Here is a 17089-nt window from a genome sequence, read left to right as displayed (position 1 = left end):
GGTGTCTCTCTCACATCAATGTCTCTCTCTCCCCTCCCCCTCCCTTCCAGTGTCTCTAGAAATCAGTGAGAAAAATATTCTCATATGAGGATTAACCAGATAAAAAGAAAAGCAAAGAAAATGGGCAAAAGGCGTGAAGAGATGTGTCACTGAGGAGGGTGTACAGGTGGTACTTAGTAACAAATGACTAACATCATTAGCCTTTAGAAAAATGCAGGCTGAAACCACAATAAGAGATCGACGCATCTTTCAGAGCGGTGACGTCACACACGGGCAAGGCCGTGGGTAACTAGGTCACTCACCTGGGGCTGTTCAGACGGTAAAATGTTACAGCCGCTGTGGAAAACAAAAATTGTAAAACTCACCTAACGTGGAAAGGACATTCTTTTGGAAACAATGACTTTTCCTAGTTTTAGTGAAACTATTTTATTTCAATTCTGGACCAGTCTCTTCAACATAAGCATCTATGCTATTCCCCTTTCGAATCCAGGTCGAACTCCATCCACGGAAGCCTCCCCTGAGCCCAGGTCCTTGGGCACACCTTTAGGTCCAGTCCATCTTGAGGAGATCTTCCAGTGACCGTCACACAAAAAACACCTACGTCTTGCTTTTCAAATTATCTTTAAAGGCATGTTTAAAATAACGCTCAGCACACACAATTATGACTGTCTGTTTCGATTTCTTTACCTCCTTTTTACTTAATCAAATATAGACTCCTATCAGCATCCCAAATGAGCACCATCGGAGGCTTTTTCAGGCGAATGTGTCTTCCCTAAACAGTATTTGCTCAAAATTAAGCAACCGAGTGCCGTCGCTTTGTCAAGACTGGTACGTAGGCAGCACCTCCTCTGCTGAGGGTAGTGTCAGGAAGGAAGTCTCACCTTACTTAGTGAGGTGGTCCCGGCCCCAGTCTGCTTGTCGGGTTTTCATTTGTTTTGTTTTGTTTTTGTTTTAAACATGTTTTTGTTGATTTTTAGGGAGAGGGAGGGAGAGGGATAGAGAGATAGAAACATCAATGAGAGAGAAACTTCACCTATAGGCCGCCTCCTGCACATCTCCCCCTGGGGATCGAGCCTGAAACCGGGCAGGTGCCCTGACCTGGAATCAAACTGGTGACCTCTTGATTCCTGGGTTAATGCTCAACCACTGAGCCAGACCAGCTGGGCTTCACTTGTTTGTTTTTTATCTTCTCTTGTCAAGGGAATGTCAGCTATGTGGGGGCAGGATCGAAATGCGCCCACACCTGAATGCCTGTGGCTGAAAATAGAAGTGTGGGGGGGCGGGTGACCTTTCTGCCTTTTGCCCCACCCTGGGGCCCCTGCTTCCCCCACTGTCCTGCCTGGCAGGTTCTCCATGGGTGACCCCTTCCCCCACAAATATCCTGGGCTGTGCTTTCCAGACCTGGTTCCAGAAGCAAGCCCGCCCTCACTCATGCCTGCTCTGCTGCTTGTCTCCAGGTCACGGCTGCTGAAAGCCCACGCACAGCAATACCACCCAAGGCAGGGAGCTGAGTAAGCAGGTCAGAATCTGGATTCTCAGGCTCCTCAAAGAGGACACGTGACTCCCTCCTCTGTGCAGAAAGCCAATCAGGGACTCGTCCACCGAAAACAGTTGACAGCTGGCCAGCTGTCTGTAAAGAAGATTGCTTGGCTCACAGTGGCCTGCACTCCCTGCCAGAGGGAAGTCCTTGTGGTCACCCCTCTCTTCTTTCTCCCTCCAGCATAGTTGGGGGAAGGCCAGCACAGAGACTCACATATACCCCAAAGTTGTAGCAACAAGTACCTGGGACCCAGGTTGCAGGCCCATCCCATTGAGGACTCCATGGTCCCCTTCCATCTGCTTCACAGCTCAAACCCATTCAGCCCGTAAACGTAGAAAGAACTTGCCTGTGTGTGTGTGAGATTCACATGGTATGAGGACTATCTGGAGTACATGTCTGTGAGAGAGTGAGGAAGGCAGGAGGGAAGGGTGTCTGATGTTGGGCGAGTCCTGATGGTCACCTATTTGTGTATATGGCGTGAGTGGGTATCTAGTGTGTGCCCAGGGTGTGTCATGTGAGGCTGTATGGGGCTACTGGTATGTGTGGCATGTGATGTGTATGTATGGGTGAAATGTTTATCCAGTTCTCCTGTCTGAATGGGAAAGAGTGCATGCCTAATTCTTTGGGGTACAGTGTGTGAATCGTGCCTGCTGTGTGTGGTGTGAAGTGAGTGTGTTAAATTAGACACTGTGAGCACATGAGATTTCACTCTATTGCAGGCTAGGGAGTAGCCTGCCACAGTCCCCATGTGTGCGTTCCCAGTACACAGGAGGCCCTGGGGCACATGCCCTGACCGGGAATCAAACCCTGATCGCCTGGATCCTAGGTTGACGCTCAACCGCTGAACCACACCCGGCCAGACAAAACATATTTAAAAAAAATAAATGTGGCTGTGAATGACTCTGCTCTGAGGACAGGGACATGCAGATTCAGAAACGTGAGGTGTCCATGGACAACTGCTTCCCAATAGGATCTATTTTTTAAGAATATTTTGAGATGGGCATCTATTTGTTGTGTATAACTGCGTCGTGATGAATCTTTTTAGCACAGTGCTTGGAGGTAGGAAATAAGTACCGTGTGTGTGACACATGTGTCTGATCTACTTGTGTGAGGTGTGAGGGTGTCGCACTCTGTTCTCCATATGGTTGAATTTTATCTCGTTTTTCTTCTACTGTGTGGCATGAAATTTTGTGTATGGCATGAGATAGTTAACACATTTTTTTGGAATCTGCTAGAAATGGGTGTCTGTGTTTTGTGTGTGTAGAATCACATGTATCCAATGTGTGTGTGTGCTGTGAGCTGAAGGTCTAATATTTTGAATATGGTATGAAATAGATACCTCATTTTTGGTGTCTATGGTGGGAGAGGGTATCTAACCTTTCATTTTTGTGTTTTTGAGATAAATAACTGTTCTGTGTAGGGTGTAAGATGTTTATGCATACATATATGTGTGTAGTTATGGTGTGAGTTAGTTATCTAATTTTGTATTTTCCCCGTGGGGTTATACATGCTGTACTTTCATGTTTTATCAGTTCTAAATACTTTGCTGTTCTCTTTTTAAAATAACAGCTTTATTGAGGTATACTTCTCATGTCATACAATTCACCCATTTAATGTGTACAAGTCAATAGATATCAGTATATTTGCAAATATGTGAAACCATAACTATGATCAATTCTAAAACATTTCATCACCCCCAAAAAGAAACCTTGTGTCCATTAGCAGCCACTCCCCATTTCCAGCGGCTTTCCAGCCCCTGGCAATCACTAATCTGCTCTCTATCTCTTTGGGTTTGTGATTCTGGGCATTTCAAATAAATAGGATCATAATGCACCCTGGCCCAGTAGCTCAGTTGGTTAGAGCATTGTTCTGATACACCAAGGTTATGGGTTCAGTTCCCCGTCAGGGCACATACAAGAGTCAGCCAGTGAATGCACAAATAAGTGGAACAACAAATTGATGTTTCTCTCTCTCTTCTTCTCCCTCTCTCAAATGAATAAAGATTTTTTAAAAAAGAATCATAATATGTGGTCTTTTGCGACTGTTTTCTTTCCTGAGCATAATGTTTTCAAGGTTCATACATGCTGTAGCATGTATTAGTACTTCTTTTATTTAGTTTTTAGTGGTTCTTTTATTTTTTTATTTTTTTTATTTTTTAAAAAATGTATCTTTATTGATTTCAGAGAGAGGAAGGGAGAGGGAGAGAGACACATCAATGATGAGAGAGTCATTGATTGGCTGGAGCCCGCAACCCCGAGCATGTGCCCTGACCCGGAATGGAATCCCATCTCCTGGATCCTAGGTCCAGCTCAACCGCAGAGTCTCCCCCGCGGGGCTTTATTGGTTCTTTGAGAGAGGAAGGGAGAGGGCTGGAGAGGAGCCTCGATGAGAGAGAAACAGGGATTGGCTGTCTCCGGCGCGCCCCCTGCTGGGGATAGGGCCCACAACCCAGGCCTGTCCCCTAATGGAAACCCAACCAGTGACCTCTTGGTTCATGGGTCAGTGCTCAACTCCTCAGCCAAACTGGCTAGGGCCACACTGTCTTGATTACTGTAGCTTTGTAGTAATTTCTAAAGTCAGGAGATGGGAGTCCTGCATCTTTGTTCTTCTTTATCAAGATTGTCTTGGCTTTTCTGGGTCCCTTGAATTTCCATACGAATTTTAGGCTCAGCTTGGCAATTTCTGCAGAGAAACCTACTGGGTTTTAATATGGATTGTGTTGAATTTGTAGATCAAATCGGGGAATATTAATATCTTAACAATATTGTCTGCAACCATGGAGATGGATCTTTCCATTTATTTAGGTCTCCTTTAATTTCATTCAACAATGTTTGGTAGTTTTCAGAATCTAAGCATTGCACTCTTGTTACAGGGCCGGCTCCCTCTCGGTCCCTTCGGTTCCATCCACCCCGCTGCAACTAAATGGGGACCCCCACTGCCTCCCCACCCAGCTGCTCCCCTGTTATTGTCCCCTCCACAGTGCGGACCCCAAGAGGGCTTAGAAGTCACGATCAGTGCTTAGCTCCAGGGCGGGGCCTGCCTGCGTAAAGGTGGACACACGGAGGAGCTGCGCGGTCAGCCCTGCTGCCCATTGTCCCGGAGCCCCGAGCAGGGCTCCCGTCTGTCCACAGGGCCCCTGACTAGCGCCCGGAGGGGGCTCGATGCTGGGTCCCAGGAAGGACAGGAATGCGGGAACGACGCCGCCACGGCCGGAGGGCGCCCCGGTCCAGCAGAAGCGGGAACAGGGCGAGCGGCCCGCCGGACGCCGGGACCCGCAGGCCTGGCGGCGGCTGACCCCGCGCACTCGCCGCGCCGCCGGGCCCCGCCTCCGCCCGCTCCGCTCCCGTAAGGCCCCGCCTCCGCGCGGCAGGGATCCGCGAAGCCCCGCCCCGCCCCAAAGCCCCGCCTCCACCAGACCCCGCCCCGCGTGGCCCCGCCCCTTCCAGGACCCCGCCTCCGGCCTCACCTCCTCGACCCCCGGCGGGTCACGCGCGCCCCGCGAGTCCCGGGGCAGAGCCCCGCCCCAATGCTCCCGCCGAGCCCGGCCCCCAGCGCCTCCGCCCGCCCCGCGCCTCGAGCCCGGGCAGAACGCGCCTGCGCCCTGCGACCACGCCCCGCCCCCGCCGGGCCCCGCCCCCGCCGGCCCCGCCCCCGCCGGGCCCCGCCCCCGCCCCGCTGCCGGGTGGGAGCCGGGCCCCGCAGCGCGCATGCTCCAAGCGCGGCGCCCCCGACTCGGCGCTCGGCTCCGCTCGGGCATTTCCGCCTCTTTGTTTTAAACTCCGGACGGGTTTTTTTCCTCCGGCTGTTGGGGGGGACCCGGAGGGAGCGGCGCCCCCTCCCCTCCCGGCGCGGCCCCCGCGTGCGCCCCGCTCGTCCGCAGCCGAGACGGCAGGTCAGTGAGTCCGCGCCCCGCCCGGCCCGGCCGGCGGCGCCCGCTCCTCAGGCCGCGGCCTCAGCCGTGTCCGGGCCCGGAGGCTCCGAACCCCGGCCCGGCCCGCGGGGCCCGACACCGATCCGCAGGCCGCGGGGCCGACCCACGGCGGTCACCTGCAGGGGCCGGGAGGGCCGCCCCGGGACCCAGCGGCAGGGGCCAGCAGGCGCTGGACTCGGACAGGTCACCGAGGAGCGTCGGCCGAGCGACGGGCCCCGAGGAGGCGCCCAGGCCAGAGTGGCCACCGGGGAGCGCTGGGACCCTGCGGCCGGTCAGGCCGAGCCCCGTCACCGCGGAGGGTCAGACCCGGGAGGGCAGGACCCCGGGAGGGCAGGACCCCGGGAGGGGTCGCCTGGGACAGGCCAAGGAAAGGTGGGACTCGGGGAGACCCCCCTGGGGAGGACTGGGACCTAGCTCTAAAGACGGCGGGGATCCTGGACAGTCCCTGCGCCCTCCTGGGACCCGAGGCAGCCCCTGGGGGCTGAGACCTTGGGGCTGCGGGGCAGGGGGGCTGTGCCGGGTGACAGGCGCCGGGGATGAACGGGCCCCGCGTAGGCGCCTTAGGGGGGTCGGGACGCTGGCGCAGACCACGAAGAAGGCCAGGCTCCCGGGGAGGGCCAGCACCCCCATAAGAGCTGACTTGGGGACAGGTCTCCAGGGAGGCCAGGACTCCTGACAAGTCCCTAAGAAGCACCCAGGCCTCATGAGTAGACCCTAAGGAGTGCTGGGACCCAAGCTAGGCCCCCAGGAGTTGGGGCCCTGAGACAGGACCCAGGGGTGCCCCGAATCTCCCAGGCCACTCAGCTGGACCCCCATGCTATGAAGGCTCTGGGGCATCAAGTATCCTGGTCACCTGGGCCCCACAGGTGCACCCCACCCCCTTTCCTGAGCACCCAGACATGTAAGCCCAAGGGCCAGCCGTACAGACCTTCTGACCTTCAGCAGCTGCCACCTGGCTGGGACACGGAGGCAGATGTGAGGCAGAGCTGGGGCACATCCTCCTGGCTCTAGGGATTCAAGGGGGGTGGCTCCTGGTCCACACTGGCTCCCAGGCCATCACTGTGCCTACTCCCCAGACCCAGAAAGCTGCCCCCTATTCTCCCAGCCCCTGTTTCTTAGCTGCTCGCCTTGCTTGGCCCTGTGGTCAGCATCTGGTACCTTCAACTACTCCTGCCCTCCTCTCCAAACTGGCCCCGTTCTCCACGTTGTGTGGGTGCACCCTTCATCCAGAGTCTGGAGGTGTTTCCAGTGTCCAGGAGTTTCCAGGAGGGGTGGGCCCAAGCCGGGCATGTGGGCTTCCAGTGTGTTTGGGGGGCAGCAGGCCCAGCGCAGGAAAGTCAGAGCAGGCGAGGGTGCATGTCGGGTGACTTGGGCACTTTCTCTACATCAGGAAAGGGACATGTCGAAGGACTTTGGGACAGGGTCCTTTGCTTCTCTGAAACCTGTACCTCGGACTTTCAACTGGGACCTGCCTGTGTGCTCCTTTAATTCGGAAGTGGTGATTGAAAGTAGGGTGTGCTGAGTGCCACTCTTTGCTGAGGAAGGCCCCCGAGTGTGTCCAGGAAGATGCTGCTGGGGGGCTTGAGGGAATGCCCAGCAGGCGGGGGCCTTGCCCAGCCCGGTGCCCAGAACTGGCCGCCTGGCAGGAGGTCAGCAAGCAGCACTTGTACTGCAAGAGTGCGAGAAGGGAGAGATGAGAGCAGGAATACTTTCAGAAAGATCAGTTGCCTTGGGCTTGCAAACTTACCCAGCAGTTGGGCTGTAGGATGAGATGTAAATCTAACTCCGAGCCACGTGGACTCCCAGGAGAGACACTTGAACTGACTAGTTCAGTATTTCATTTTGTGCCACAACGTCACTTGGTTACTTGGGAAAAGGACTTTAGATTTTCAGTTTATTAACATGTCCTGGGACCAAACCTTAACCAGTGGAGTCCCTGAGGAGTCCAGGTTTGACACTTGTATTTGCTAGATGTAACCACACATCTTACTCAGTGCTGCTTCTGAGTTCTTCCTAAATGTACACTTCACTTAATCTGCTCTGTGACGTTCGAAAACGACTTGCAAAACTGGGCGTCGTTTGGTCAGGCTCTTTATTTTCCCACTTTTGGATTTTTAAAGGTGTGATCGTGCTGGGTGGTTGTATTATTTATATTTTGCTGTCCAACAAATTACCTCAAAACTTAGTGCCTTAAAAAACACACATCAGTTATCTCAGTTTCTGTGGGTCAGGAGTTGGGCATTGCTTTGCTGGGTCTCCTGGCTCAGCCTCTCAGGCTGCAGCCCAGGTGCCAGTGGGGGCTCCATGGGCCTGGGGAGGGGGTCAGCTTCCAGGCTCCCTCATGAGAGGCCAGCTCCTTTCCACGTGGGGCTCCTTTCCAGGTGGGGCTCCTTTCCACGTGGGCTCTCCATCCGGCAGCTCAGAAGGAGCCACTGCAGAGAGTGAGCTAGAAGGAGCTGGCTGCATGATCTGGTCTTGGCAGTGGCATTCGTCCTTTTTGCTGTTTTCTGTCTGTTGGAACCACTGGGCACATCCCACCCCTGAGAGGAGGAACTCCACAAGCGAGTGGTACTAGGAGGGGGGGCACTGGGGCGGCCATAAAGTTTGTCACCAGGTTTCAGCGAATACAGGACCTGCACCTGAGAGGTACCCCGGGTAGATGAACAGGACTGTGTGCAGAGGAGAGTGATAAAGAGTCATCTCTTAAAGGCTAAACACTAGTGTGATGCTTGGAGCTCATGCAGGAGGGAAGGTAAATCACAGACAGAAAGGATTTTTAGGAGTTGCCCTGTAGCAGAGCATGAGCCCCCCTGCAGATTTAACCCTCAGAATGTGTGTCAGTTGGTTGAATTCATCGATAGCTTCGGTGCCACGATTTTAGTTGTTTCCAGGGCATCGTTTTATTCCTGCCAATGACTTTGCTCCAAAAATTGTAAACTGGCCTTTGTGAGAAGTTGTAAGATGCAAGACCCCAAAATGTTTTGGGCACTTGACCCTTGTAAGGAAGCAATGCTCCCACAACCCGTATGCAGGGCTGCAGTGCTCAGGGCTGGGGCACAGGGCTTCAAAGGGCACCCCCCAGGGCCTGGGGGGGCCTCCCAGAGGACTTGTCCCAGGAGCCCAGTGAGGGTGGCATCCTCTCCTGCCACCCTGCTCTCTGTACCCCCTGGTGAGAGGAATTATGTTTAGGTTGTGTGATTTGGATCCTAGAGCAATTTGGCCTAAACTTTGACTTTTTAATCTGTTAAATGGCGGGATTTGTTATTTCATTTGGAGCTTTATTTGGTTAATGGTCAGAATTGAATTTGAAGTTGAAATGTAATTTTCTTTTACTACTGAAATAGGTTGAGGTTTGGGGACAGTTTCTTATCACCTTTCTGATGTTTGCTGTTTGTGTTGCACAAATGCTGCACAGTCGTCCTGCTGCAAAAAAGCGGAACTATAATCCTTCAGTTCTACAGGTTGCTAGTTTATCATCAAAGTTTGAAAGGTGAGACCTCTGAAAATCACCAGGCTACCTTTCCTGATGGGCGTGTGTGTCCTGCAGAGCTGGACTGCGTGAAGGTGACAGAGATGAGACACTTCACACGTGATGAGAGGATTAGGGTGTGAGCATGGCATCACATGCATCTTTAGGATTGCCCACTGAATTAAGCAAAACTTTCCCTGATAAGAACGAAAACTCTCTAGAAAATAGAGTTCTTACAGACTGAGCGTTAGATTGGCTGGGTTTTGAAGAGAAGGTCTAATGAACAATAGGTAAATTTAGAGAGTGGAGGTTAAGTGCGTTTTCTTGCAAACACATTAATATTTGTTGGACCCTGCGACATTGACAGCCAGTTCCAGATGTTTAGTAAGAAATATGCAAACATGAAGCTGCCTGAAGATCTCCCTGAAGCCCCCTGCAAACTCACGGGTATCCCAGGCCCTGCCAGCTGCCCTCCTGATTCTCAGCAGGCCTGGCCGTCTTGGGCTTAACAGAAAATAAGTAAAAGCCACTGCATTGGTGCCTCCTGGCCCTGCCCTCCCTGTTCCTGTTCTGAAGGCATCCTGGTTCCCGGAGCCTTCAGGACTGCTCTAACCCCCCACCCCGCCCCCACTCCCCACGGACATGGGCCCAGCCACAAGTAGGAGTGAGGGGCACAGAAGGCTTAGCCTTTCCTCTTCTTTTAGTTCAGGTGACATCACCTCACTTTCCTACCCATGTTTTATTTGGAAAACACAACAGAGAAAAACTGAAAGGTTTATACAGCAGGCATCCTTAGACCTCCCCCCAGGCCCACTCATTATTTGTTTTGCCATATGTGCTTCATGTCTTTCTAAATACACATTTACTGTGTTGAATTGCAAAAGTGGCCGCAGCTGGCCAGCACATTCCCAGGGTAGTTCCGAGCACCAGGTCCCAGGAATGGGGTGGTCTCCCCATGGCTGCAGGACCATCATCACACCTGGGCGTGGACACTTCTCGCATTAGCCAATATCCTGTCCACCTCCAGGTCTCCCAGTGTCTCCAGAATGTCTTCGGCAGTGATTTTCCCTTCACCTGGCTCAGGCAGGTTCCCAGCATGGCCCCGGGTCGTGCCCCTTCCTGTCCTTTCATGTCAGGCTCCCACTCCCCCCACTTTGTTGACTTTCCAGACCCCTGTCTAGATTTCTGATTCTCCACCAGGGTGTTGTCCCCACTGTGCTCTGTGGACCAGGGGAATGTGGGAGAGGCGGGCGCCTCACTGTGGTATCTGGGGATGTGTGGTTGAGTTTGGGCCTCACTTTGGTCAGCACTGCTGGCCACAGCTGTCAGCCCCCAGTTTTCAGGGCTCTGGGGGCTGGAGGAGTCTGCCAGGGAGTGAAGGCTTTCAGGAGAGCCCTGGATTCCAGCACAGGAGGCCAGGAGCCAGGCCTCTGTCCTGGTGACTCACACTGTGTCTCACAAGAGGGCAAACCCATGGGCCCTCTGCCCGGTGTCTGTGCAGTGTGGCTGGCTTGACTCGGGCCTCAGAGGTGGAAACGGCGTCTCAGCCCAGCTGTGCTCTTGTCTGGGACTTGGGCCCTCGCCCTACTCACTGACTGTTAGCAGGATCCGTATGTTAGAATGCCCTAGGCTCCCAGAGGCCCAATTCCGTGCCCAGGGCTGACAGTTGGCATGGCCAGCAGGAGTTAGCCCTCTGACAGCCCCTCCACCAGCAGAGGGAACTCTGCTTCGAATGGCCTGAGGCTGGGTCAGGCCACCAGACTTGCCCTGTGTTAAGGTCGGCTGATTTGGAACCTTAATTATGTCTTCAAGGGCCCCTTTGATACAGTTGCCAGGTAAGAAAGGTGAGGTTGTGTATACCTGTGCCCACCTTCGAATCCTGCTCCCTGGCCTATACCCCCCAACACACGTGCCCCTCCCTTCCCGGGAGCCCCTGGGTCACCTGGTGGGTATGCTACATGAGGGACAGCTCCTGGGCACCTGCGAACCCAGAGAGACCAGTGCCTCCCGCACCCAGCCTGGCAGAACAGGCGTGGGGCAGCAGGTGTCACCATTCAGTCTCAAAGGGAGATGTGGGGTCACCTGGAGTCGCGGGTAGTTCTGAAACCCAGTGTTCCAAGTTGGGTGACCCGCGGGCACTCAGCTCTATCCTCTGGGCACCGGGGTCGGCCTTTTTCGTAAAGGGGCTTGTGTCTGCAAGTGGCTCCTGCCAGTAGGGTCTCAGTGTCCGGCAGCCCTTTCACTGCATGTTTTCACGCATCTCTGAGGGTTGGATCTGGGTTGAGAGTCACTGATGATGGAAACGTTGTCTGTTGCTCAGCTGAATTCTAACCTCACCTTTCCTTTCTCATGTTGCCCAACATGACTGCCTCCTGTTCCAGATTCCCAAGGATTGTGTCTACGCTTGTGCCCTCTTCGTCCACCTGTCCTCATCCCCCCGCCCCTGTCCCCCCACCTCAACTCTAAGCCTCGGCCAGATATCCAAGGTGGGGCCTCACCAGCCAGGCAGACCAGAGAGGGGTGTATGGACGCTGCCATCCTGACTCCCAAGGAGGGGGAGCAGGTCCCTCGGACAGCGGGGGCTGTGTGACTGCGGGGCTCACAGGGAGCAGGGTGGGTGACTGGGAAAGCCAGAGAGGCCACCAAGCAGTGTCAGGGCAGGGGGCCCGGGGAGGTCAGGCTGCAGTTGTTGTCCAAGGCAAAGCAGAGGGTTGGGGATCAGGCTGCACAGCAGATGCACAGGGCCAGGGGTGTGGGTTGGGGTCCTGCAGGCCCAGGGCATCCAGTGCAGCCCCAGGAGTAGGAGGATGAGGGGTGGGGCAAGGGGAGGAATTTGGGCAGTGGGGTCTGCAAGTAGCGGCCCCAGAGGCGAGGAGCATTCTGTCTGTACCTGCCGGCAGGACTTACAGTCATGACTACACTGCCCTCAGTAGAGGGCACAACAGAGGACTAGCTGTGTGGGATGAGGTCTGGGGAGCCAAGTGCAGCCTCCAGAGTCCTGTGAATCCCAGCTTGTGTGGAGGCTGGGCACTCACATGTGTCATGGAGACTCCTGCCTGGTCAGCCCCGGACTCCAGACTCCGGACTCCAGAGGAAAGCTGCTCTCAGAATCTCACTGTGTGTGTTCACATGTTGGGCCCAGCGGGCTACTCCCAGCATCTGGGAGAGTTTTCAGTTGACCTAGGGAACTGTCACAACCAGGGTCCTGGGCACTAGCCCAAGGCCAACTGTGGCTTCTCAAAGGACAGGTCTTGGTTGCTGTCCAGGGAGGGTGGGGTTCAGTCCTTCACCACGTCAGCAGCCACATTGCAGGAGTCCTGTCCACACTGGCTGCCACCCACGCTGGGCAGCACTGACGGCCAGTGCTGCTGTGAGGGTAACCTGTCTGAGACAGGGGACAGTCGGCCAGCCAGCGCAAGGTCTGGTGGTGCCTAAATCGCCTATTATTTTTGTTGTTTTATATTTTTATTAGTAGTTATTTACAGTGTTGATAAAATTAAGTTCTTATTTAAACACATGTATAGTTGTGTGCAACAAACAATTACCCTGAGCTGTTTGGGCCAATGTGCAGTAAGTCTGAGGCAATTGACCTCTGGTGAGCTCTAGTTCATGGTGTCAAGACAGGCAAGGGTCAGACCCAGGGTCACTTTCATTGTGGCCACGTGGGACCACGTCTTTATCATATCAGTGGGGTCGCTACCTGCAAATCCCACTGCCCAAATCCAGTTTGAGGCTATTCAGGCAGCATGCTGGGAGCATTCCTGTGTGAAATGTAGATGCACGTGTGCAAGAGTCCTTAGGGCAAGCACCCAGGGGTGGGCTGCTTGGTCCATGCAGGCCACAGGGGATAAAGCCAGCTGCCACCCTGGGAGGTGGGACCAACCTCACACCAGTGCTCTCTGCACAGCCTAGTCAGGCCCCCGTGTGCGTTTCCTGGGTGCTCACTGATGATGGTGAGCGGGTGCAACATGCTTACTTGGCTTTGTCCTGAAGTGCCTGTCCACATGCTCTTCACGCCTGGAGCAGGTTGGCAGCCTTTTCTGTAAGGACCAGGCAGCAAGCCACAGCTTGGTTGCCACACCATGTTGAAACACCTCCGCTCCAAAGCAGACAGGACACAAGTGTGGTCACTGGGATCATGAGCATTTTCTGCTGCGATGTGGCTCTCTGCTTAGGTGTTTCGATAGTTGATGTCCATGTCTTTACAAGTTGGTTTTACTAGCGTTCCCTTCTTTTCTGTTTTATTGCCTCTTCCTTGCCAAGGTTGTGAGACCCTCCCCCAATATCTTCTAAAGGTGTAAAATTGCACCTTTACATTGGTCTTCACCCATCTGGATTTGACTGGGGGTGAGGATGGGGCAGATGCTTGGTATAAGGTAAGAGTTTTATTTTCCTCAATTCCACCATTAGGAATGATTTTTGCTATAGTTTTTAAACTGTAAAACACCCTTTTCTTGGAGGTACAGTTGTCACACCCTGAAACTCAGTTTTACTTTGCAGTTGGTGTCCTTTGGCCAATGTCTGGTCATGTGACCATGCCCCAGTCCTGACCCAGATCCCTTGGTCCCTTGGAGTCCCCGGTGCCTCCTCGCCAGTCTCTGTGTGGCACCCGAGCTGCTTCTCTGGACTGTGTCCAGGCACATGCATGGCAAGGACTGCACGTCAGGCTCCTCGCCAGCTCAGAGCGCTTGTCCCTTGTCCCCTGCACTACTGAGTGACAATGGCTGCTTGTCTCCTACCAGCTGTTGGTAACCCGTCTCTATGTGGCTCTGGTGGAAGCAGCTTCTCTTAAATGGAGAGCTTTTATTAGGTTAAAGACGTCTCCTTCTATTCTTAATTTCCTAAGTGTTTTTAAAATCAGGAATGGAGCCCTGGCTGGTGTGCTCAGTGGTTAGAGCATCAGCCCACTCACTGAAGGGTCACGGGTTCGATTCCCAGTCAAGAGCATATACCTGGGTTGCAGGCTCTATCCCTGGCTTCAGTGTGGCACATGCAGGAGGCAACCCATCAATGTCTCTCACATTGATGTTTCTCCCCTGCCCCCCCCTTCCTTTCACTCTCTAAAAATCAGTGGAAAAAATATCGTGCAGTGAGGATTAATGAAAAAACAAAAAAAATCTGGAATGGATAATGAATGTCATCAAGTGATTTTGTATGCATTTAGGGGGTGATCTTATCAGTTTTCTCCTTTTTTGTCACAAATTATATTTATTTCACTAACCCCCTTGTGCTCTAGGGATAAACCTAGCTTGATGAGCAGGGCTGCTGTCACAAGCTGGACATGTGCCTGTCCGCGGTTCTCACACTGTCCACGGTTCTCTCACTGTCCACGGTTCTCTCACTGTCCACAGTTCTCACATTCTGTCCATGGTTCTCACATTCCGTCCACAGTTCTCTCACTGTCCACAGTTCTCACACTCTTCCATGGTTCTCACACTGTCCACAGTTCTCTCACTGTCCACAGTTCTCACACTCTGTCCACGGTTCTCTCACTGTCTATGGTCCTCACACTCTGTCCACGGTTCTCTCACTGTCCCCATTTCTCACACTCTGTCCACAGTTCTCTCACTGTCCACAGTTCTCACACTCTGTCCATGGTTCTCTCACTGTCCACGGTTCTCTAACTGTCCATAGTTCTGACACTCTGTCCACGGTTCTCACACTCTGTCCATAGTTCTCACACTCTGTCCACAATTCTCTCACTGTCCACGGTTCTCACACTATCCACGGTTCTCGCACTCTGTCCACGGTTCTCTCACTGTCCACGGTTCTCACACACTGTCCATGGTTCTCACACTCTGTCCACGGTTCTCTCACTGTTTACAGTTCTCTCACTGTCCACGGTTCTCACACTGTCCACGGTTCTCACACTCTGTCCACGGTTCTCTCACTGTTTACAGTTCTCACTGTCCACGGTTCTCACACTGTCCACGGTTCTCACACTCTGTCCACGGTTCTCTCACTGTTTACGGTTCTCTCACTATTTACGGTTCTCTCACTATTTACGGTTCTCTCACTGTCCACGATTCTCACACTCTATCCACAGTTCTCACAGTGTCCACGGTTCTCACACTTTCCATCAGTGAGCTTGGTCTATGATTCCCATCTCAGTCTAGTCCAGTGTGCATGCTACAATAGCTTTGTAAAATGAGTTGGGAAATACTGTCTTCATTGCTTCTCCGAGAGAGTTGTTTGAGATGGGGCCCGTCCCTCAATGGTTTACAGCCGATTCTAATGTTATTTTTCTAGGAATGTATCAGTTTCATACAAATTTGCAACTTTATTGGCATAAAGTTGTCCATGATACTTTGCTATTTCTCACGTGCCACTTTCTCAGGGAAGCGCTCATCCAGCACCTGCCCTGGCCTGCTCTTATTCACAACTCAGCCACCGTTACCTGCCCCCCGCATCTACCATCATTGCCTCTCCCCCATTAAAGTGAGGCCCCAGGTGCCTGTCTGTGTCCACTGCTGACAGAGCCAGCACTGTAACTGGCAAAGGAGCCACAGCCACACCAGCCCAATGGCCCTGGCTCCGGCCGCCGTCTTGCTGGGTAGGGGGGATGTGGCCAGCACAGCCTGTGGTATGGGTTCTGCAGGCCTGCTAATCTCCCTACAACTGCCTCTCTCCTGCCTCCCTCCCCTCTGCCATTTTGTAAAAGTTAATTGAGTTTCAAAGACTAGTGAATAAAAAATGCAGTCATGGAAAAACTCAGAGTAGAAATGATATAAATCAGATGTAACACGAACATCATGCAGGTATTTCTCCGGCCCATGGTTCCCAGGTTGTGTTTGTCCACTGTTGTTAAACCACAAGCATTCTTTGTGGCATTAGGGTCTTGACTTTACTTACATGGCCCTTCCAGAGCCTCATGCCACCAACCCACCACTGCCTTTTCTGCTGCCTCATGGCTGACCCCTCCTGTGTGACTCCTGAGCCTTCCAGGGGCCCCTCCCTGGTCCCAAATAAAGAGTGTGCTTGTTGGAGTGTCTCTTGTCCATCTCCCACCAGAACTGCACACCCTTGCCCCTGCTGTGGCCCAGATCCCAACTTGGAGCCTGCTTGGAGGGGCCCCTGGTGCATGTTCCCTGGACGGGTGGCCCTAAGAGACACCCCTGCTCTTTACACAGAAGTTTAATACAGCCATCCTTCCATGAGGCCCGCCTGCCACCGGGGCACCCCTGACACTCATCACCTGCTCCGGAGCTTTCACAGACCCTTGTTGTGCCTCCTGGGGCCCCTCCCACAGCTGCTCCCCATGGGTGCCCTCACCTCCTCACCCCAGCAGCTCCTGGTCTCAGTGACACCAGCTGCCACAGAGACCTGCCTGGGTCTCTCTGGTCAACCCTGGCTCTTTGGGGTCATTAATTCTTGTGTTCCTTTTGGTTTTAAGCAGGTAAAGGAACAGGCATGTTAACTGAGCAAGGCCAGAGCCCCTCCCTGGTGGGGACATGGGCTCCGGCAGCACCTGTGGGTGACATCTCCCTGTCTTTTGTCTCCATAGGCCTCAGAATGTAGCAGAGGGTCCCCAGCTGCCACGTCCAGGTAAGTGCAGCTTACACTTTGGTTATTCCTTTGCAGTGCATGCGAATGGACTGACTTTGCATTGAACTGCTCTTGGTGAGTGTGGTAGCTGTAGAAAAGCCGGCTCCTTGGGACTCCTTTACAGTGAGGTTTCCAAGAGCTCCGGAGGGATTGGCCCGGTTGTTCATAAAGTTTATGTATTCTCTGGGTTAGTGTTTTTGGTTGACTCTGTCCGACTGTGGGCTTCATGGGACTTGCCTAAAAATTCTAGTGTGCACTGAGTACAGGAGTGTGTGCGTCATACAAGAGCTGTGAACTGACAGGTGTGTCTCGTGCCAGAAAATGGAAAAGGAGCAAAGGACGAAGGGAAGGCACAGAGCTGACCACGCGGAGTGCGGGGCGACGCGGCTGCCCAGACGCCACAGCACCCCAGCCGAGGCCTGAACCCATGCAGAGGCGGAGGGAGTGGACCGGAGGTGTCTAGAGGAGGTGACCTGGGGTCAGCGCTCACAGGGGAGTGGCATCGCGGGGAGGAGGGGGGTGCTCACGGGATGGCATCGCGGGGGGGGCGCTCACAGGGGAATGAGGTTTGCTTGCTGCCGGGGTTTCCCGCCTCCACCCTGGA

The 17089-nt window shown here is 53.7% G+C and overlaps 1 long non-coding RNA gene across 1 annotated transcript; it reads left to right on the top strand.

Annotated features, from left to right (window-relative positions):
* Positions 1–5334: 5334 nt before the first annotated feature.
* Positions 5335–16971, top strand: LOC148094535 (uncharacterized). Its single transcript, XR_015716247.1, has 3 exons — positions 5335–5432; positions 16445–16485; positions 16804–16971. It is a non-coding gene; the product is annotated as an uncharacterized LOC148094535 (long non-coding RNA).
* Positions 16972–17089: the final 118 nt, after the last annotated feature.

The sequence above is a fragment of the Miniopterus natalensis genome, chromosome 1 (assembly GCF_054644295.1).
Source record: "Miniopterus natalensis isolate mMinNat1 chromosome 1, mMinNat1.hap1, whole genome shotgun sequence".
NCBI classification, from domain to species: domain Eukaryota; kingdom Metazoa; phylum Chordata; class Mammalia; order Chiroptera; family Miniopteridae; genus Miniopterus; species Miniopterus natalensis.
This window is presented reverse-complemented; position numbering and strand designations above follow the sequence as displayed.